Genomic DNA, 6,899 nt, shown 5'->3' on the forward strand with positions numbered 1-6,899 from the left:
TCCGTAATCGGATTTAATTCAGTCCGATAAGCAAAAATCTTCGCATGTAAACACAGCCACTGAAAACCTGTTGGTCAGACTTAAACAAACATGCTGTGCATGCAACTCAAGACTAGACTGAGACTCAGACTCCTAACTCAGAACCTCAAGACTTGACTCAGACTCACATATCCGAGACCTGAGACTCGTCTCGGATTTGCACTTCAAAGACACCTCAGAGACTGAAGTCCTCACTCGGAGACTCTAGTTTAAATTAGATTAGATTTTTAAAGTTAATCAAACATAAAGTAGCTGTGCATATACATTTGCATACAACTGTACAGAGTGTAGTGTTGTTTAAAACCTTTTTGAAAATTAGAGATGACTCGTGAATTGTGCGCTAAAGATATCATATATTATATATTATATAATTTATAATATTATATTATTATATAATATAATTATATATAGATTTATATATTGTTGTCAGAAGAAAACATATCTCCATTTTTGATGTTTTCCAGTTTTTGACATAATTTAAAAATACCTTGCTTTGTATTTTGTCTGTAAATTTCATGATGAATGGACTAAAGAAACGACCCAAAATGACTTAGAAAAAAGTCTGGTTCCATTGACTTACATTAAAAGTAGAGTATGTTTTTTCCTTCTCCTGTAAAGTCACCATTTTGGAGATACGAGGTTTTCTTCCGACAACAGAGATATAATATTGTATATTTAAATATTATATGAAATAGGAAGAGGTCAGAGGATCGTCCAGCTCTTCTTTGAGCTCACTGTTCTGTTTGAAGTGACCTGATTTGGCTTTTGTTTTGTCTCATTCAGGGGACCTGCAGAACTCGCTGATGTGGTATCTGCTGTGCAAGACTGGAGTTTTTCTCATGTTCTTGATGAGCGCAGTGCTGAAATACACCTGCAGAGTACACTGAGCTGACCACCGCCTGGACCACCAGCTGTCCTGCTCTGAACAGACACGACGTGGTTCAGCGGGTGGTGTTGATTCTTTAATTGTAAAATGCTTGTCGTAGTGATTAACTTCAGTATTTCTGTGTCTTTCTGTTTCTGATGATGAGATTCAGCTGATAAACCTGGTGAACTGAGGACGTTTTGTAACGCTCAACGAGAAAAATGATTGAGTTTAGAGAAATTTGCTGCTCCTAGCTGGTTGTTTTAGCACATCTCTTATGAAAAAGGTCTACAGTAATATTACTGGAGTTTCTACAGGGTTACTGTTAAAGTAAATTCAGACAATTACTCCAGTTTACAGGATACAAGTATGGCAGATGACTGTAAAACAGTACTACAGGGCAATTAAATTAGTATAAATGATTATAGAAGCATTAAACAGCTCGATAGAATTCATCTACCGTCTTATTGTGTTACTAAAGATCTTTTTGTTGAGGGTTAAAGAGGAATTTCACTCATTAAAACTATAATAATTTAGTGTGTGAGATGTAAACAGAGTGATTCAGGGTGGGTTGGTGTGAAATGGTTCAGATGTCTTTACCGTGGTGGTGATAGGAACTAGGGGTCGCCATGACTACAACACACATATAGACATTTTATTTACTATCCAGAACCACCAGTGAACCTACACGAGTCTTCTGAGTGTTTATAAGGAATGTGGATGATGGGAAAATAGTGGAAAATTTGAAATAATACAGTTCCTTTGGGGACTATTTTGCCTCAAAACTGCTTTTATCCCTCCACCTTGAATGGGTTTAAACATACCTTTTAGGCCAAAATCTTTTCAACATGATCATAAAACAACGTCTGAGTGAATTCATAACCATTTCATGTAGTAACTTTCTGTGAGGGAGCTTTTAGAGGTGGACGTCTGGTTCCTATCACCACCACTGTGAACAGTTCTGACTCGGTAAGTTGATCTATAACAGAGCGTTTCACACCAAACCACTCTGAATGACTCTGTTTACATCTTAACCATTTAATTATGTAGACATTTTAACAAACTGGTGGAGTTCCCCTTTAAGGGACTGTCTAAAAAGTGCATAACATGGAACTTACCGATTTCCTATGTTTCTACCTTCAGTCCTGGACTGATAGCTCTGTGCTGACTTCTGTTCTTTGGTGTTGTTTCCGTATTAAAGAGGCGGCCCTCACCTTTAGCAAGAACCTGTAATTTCTACAAAAACCAAAATAAAATATTACAAGAACCGGTAATTTGTTATTTTCACATCAAATTAGACACAATCAGGGGGTTTGTGTTCATATCAAAGCACTGCAAAAAATTATCTTAAATATAGTCAATAAATCTAATATTTCTCCTGTTGACATTGTTGTAAGCTTAATTTAAAACTATTTATTTTCAAACAGTTTTTACTTGTTTTAAGTCATTTTATTAAGTATATTTAACTCACTATATTGGCAGATAATTTAGCTTGTTTTAAGAAATGTGCTTGAAACCAGCATCATTATCAGCCAGTATAGTGAGAGAATTTCACGTAATAAAATGACTTAAAACACGTAAAGATCTTTTGAAAATAAAGGTTCTATACAGCACCAAAAACTCTTTTTGGGCTTTATAGAACCTTATACAACACATTCTCTATCAAACTGAAGAACCATTTCACCATGCAGAGAACATTTAAGCATGCAAATGGGTCTATATAGAACTCATGGTTCTAAAAATCCACTGGCTTCGCTGAAGAACCCTTGGAGAAGCATCTTTTTGAAGTGTGTACCACAGACCACAGATCATCACTCACTCCTTTCATTCTTGATCAGTAACCTTTGTCAGGCCGGCGTCCTCAGCTCTGTCGGTCTCCGTCAGCTTCTTTCTCTCCCTCTCCTCACCTGTGTTTACTTTATTAAGCTCAAAGATCAATCAGATCTTTATTTTTATTAACCTCTTATTCTCCAGGGTATATTTTGGTTTGTCCATCTGAATTTACGTGACCAAATCGTGAGGCAAATTATTCAGTAACTGCATGAAATAAATGTAATTTTTTATTTTATTTATTTATTTTGTTAAAGCTCCCCTCAAATTAACAGAATGTGTTTTATGATCACACATGTTGCTATATGTTTACAATTTACTGCTGAAAGCCAAAAATCTTAGACGCTCTTTGTATTATTTTATAAAAATAATGTTTACAGAGCAGATCACTGAAGAGACGCCATCTGTTTATAGTTTACAGCCCAGATTTGTGGAAAAATGGGTCGACCTTCAGTAGTAAAAGTTCAGCTTCTTTTATTATAAGGGTTTAAAATTACATCACCATCTATTTGACTGGAGAGAAGACAGTTACAGCTCTCATACAACGCCTACCTTCAGAATGTAGCTTATGAAATATGAAAGTTATGAAGAATATGACGAAGTGCGTTTTGGAACCACCGGTGGTCTCAAGGAGTTGAGGAGGTTAAAATAAAATCACAGTGAGGATCAAAGATCAAAAACAGATGAAGAATTTAAAATGTCAAGCGCATATAAAGATACCACAGCTGGCTGCAATGCTAACTAAATGACTCACTCAGAATACAGACATGGCTACATACGCACTGTTTCTACACCTGGACGTGGAGGAATCTTCTGCCTGAGGCCTTTTAAATGTTTTAGAGCCTCATTTATGGTTTAGAGAATAAAACATTTATTTGTTGTGTGTTTTGTTACAAGAAATTCAGTGAGATTAAAAATGGAACAAATTTGTTTAGTAGCATTTGACTCTGATGTTTAGTGTAAGTATAGTGTAGACCAAGAGTCCCCAACTGGCAGAGCGCTAAATGCTCAATAAGACGAGCCTTTATCATTGATTAATTTAATCAATTTTACATTAATCACATTGATTTTACCTTTTGAAAAGATTTTTGCAAGTTGTAGCTGAGCACAGCTGGTTTACACTGTTGGAGCAGGATGTTCTGCTCAGAGGCCTCAGCGCAGCATCAGATTAAAAAGCCACGCCAGTCAGCTTCATCTCCATTCTAACATCATGAAGCTCTCAGGAATGAACTGCAGAGGCTTGTCAGCTGTGTTAGAGCCGGAGCCCTGAGAAACACTGATCTGATGTACACAGCAGCAGTAAATACTCAGAATCTGCAGTGCTGATGTTTCACCACCAGAGGGAGCTCTGGCTCTGACTGACAGGCGCAGTTCTGCACACATTTGTTGGCCTGTCTTTATCTGCCACACACACACACAGACACACACACACAGACACACACACACACACACACACACACACACACACACACACACATTTACAACTTACAAATATGTGAGCCAGATTCCTAGACAGGAATTAAGTCCAGTCTCAGACTAGACAGGGTTTTGAATGTAGATTTTCCATTGAAAGAAAATTTAGTCCACTAGGTTTAACTTAATGCATTAATCAGCCCAGTATGCATTAATATTATGATTCATTTCATATATTTACACAGTTCAGGCATAACATTATGACCGCCTCCTTGTTTCTACGCTCATTGTCCATTTTATCAGCTCCACTTACTATATAGGAGCACTTTGTAGCTCTACAGTTACAGACTGTAGTCCATCTGTTTCTCTGCATAGCCCCCTTTTACCCTGTTCTTCAGTGGTCAGGACCCTCATGGTACCATTTGGGTGGTGGGTCATTCTCAGCACTGCAGTAACACTGACGTGGTGGTGGTGTGTTAATGTGTGTTGTGCTGGTCTGAGTGGATCAGACACAGCAGTGCTGCTGGAGTTTTTAAACACCTCAGTGTCACTGCTGGACTGAGAATAGTCCACCAACCAAAAATATCCAGCCAACAGCGTCCTGTGGGCAGCGTCCTCTGACCACTGATGAAGGACTAGAGAATGACCAACACAAACTGTGCAGCAGCAGATGAGCTATCGTCTCTGACTTTACATCTACAAGGTGGACTGACAAGGTAGGAGTGTCTAATAGAGTGGACAGTGAGTGGACACAGTGTTTAAAAACTCCAGCAGCACTGCCGTGTCTGATCCACTCATACCAGCGCAACACACACTAACACACCACCACCACGTCAGTGTTACTGCAGTGCGTAGAAACAAGGAGGTGGTCATAATGTTATGCCTGATCGGTGTATATACACCATTCTAAATGTATTCAGCAATGCATTCTATTATAATACATGAAAAAGTAACCTATTCAGAATACATTTATCAATCAATCAATCGATTAACCTTTATTTAAACTCGGAGTACATTGAGGGAAACCCTCATATACAATGCAGCTGAGTCAATACAGCAAACAAGGGTTGACAAATAGGACAGTAAAAACATATATGTGCTAAAAATCAATAAACTATTAAAATTGCAACAATATAGTAACTTAATACATATTCATAAAGTCTATTGATACATACCCAATATGGACAAAGGTATTGGGATTTATCAGTCTACTCAGGCTTTAGCAGAGCTCAGTAACACTGAGATTAATAACTGATCATCACATTGATTTATCAGTCTACTCAGGCTTTAGCAGAGCTCAGTAACACTGAGATTAATAACTGATATCACATTGATTTATCAGTCTACTCAGGCTTTAGCAGAGCTCAGTAACACTGAGATTAATAACTGATCACATGTTATTTGACCAGGGCACCCAAAGTTTTGCTTAGAAGTGTGTGTAACTAATTAGTGTAAGGTTGGTACAAATAGATCAGGTGAAACACCACACGGGCAGCATTTGAAATAAATTATTTATTCCAATTCCTCCAAAAGAACAGAACTTTTTACAGAAGCTGATGAGAAAAGGCTTTGGGTAAAAGCTGAATCAGAATCTACTGAGGCTGTTCTGTTAATAGTGATACACTACATTTCAAACAGACTGTCTGCAATTTGAGGAAATAAAAAAAAAGGTCCTAAAAAAATACCAGACAGTTCAACTTTGTAAATTTTCATGCTCTTTATTTTGGGGCTTCACAACTCCAAAAAAAGATGGTACAGCCAGAAAAAAATAAAACAAAATAAAAATTAACAGGGGGATACAAAAAAAAGGAGAAAAATGGTCCCTAAAACAAGTGTGGCTACCAAGGTGTTTGACAGAGCACGAAGTTCAATTCTTCAAAACGAGAGGAACAAGAACAATTTTCACAAAAACAAAAAAATAATAAAGTAAAAACAAAAACAGGAAGCTCCTCAAGAACACTGCGAGGAGACCCACTGATGCATAATTAAGAGAGTCTTACTATAAGACAACGACAAAGGAAACGTCTGCTGAGAGGTTACGGCTTAGCAGGAGCTGCAGTGAGTTCGGACCGTTCGGCTCTGAAATGCTACACCGGTCAACTGGGGGGTCACTCTCACGCACACTTCCGTTCACAATGCCTTTCACATATCATCGAACAAGATGAGGAAATATAAAAAAAAACTGCTTCAAACGTTAAAACATCCAGACGTCTCAACCGTGCAGAGTAACAGGAGCAGCTGAAAGAAAAGTCTTTCTGATAAAAACAGAGACGATAAAAACTCCCACTCTTCCGTTCCTCCACGTCCACAGGCTCAATAAACCGAACCATTTAAAAACAGAAAATAAAATAAAGAGAGGATGAAAGTTTGCCTTTCTATCAGTTTTATAACAGCAGTGTGGCATAAACAGACGCTGCCTATGAAAAAATGAAGTTTCTGTATAAACAAGCTTTGGCTTGGGAATTGGACTCATGCACATAAACAGTCAGGTAGACTGAAGAGCCATGAAGGGGTTAAATATGTCGCACTGTTAGCACTGCATTAGTCACCTTTATTAAAGGAATGAAACCAAATTTGCAATCAAACCTCAAAGTCCCCCCCGCCAACCCCCCAAATGTGCTCCATCAGCCATGATTCGTTTAGTGTCTGAACTTCGCTTCTTCAGGTTTGAGCTACGAGGCTAATACAAAAGATTTTGAACGCCAGCTTTGCAGAATTTATAGCTAAATTAGCACTGATTACTCACAGCTCC

Source organism: Colossoma macropomum, unplaced genomic scaffold (assembly GCF_904425465.1).
Source record: "Colossoma macropomum unplaced genomic scaffold, Colossoma_macropomum, whole genome shotgun sequence".
Taxonomy (NCBI): domain Eukaryota; kingdom Metazoa; phylum Chordata; class Actinopteri; order Characiformes; family Serrasalmidae; genus Colossoma; species Colossoma macropomum.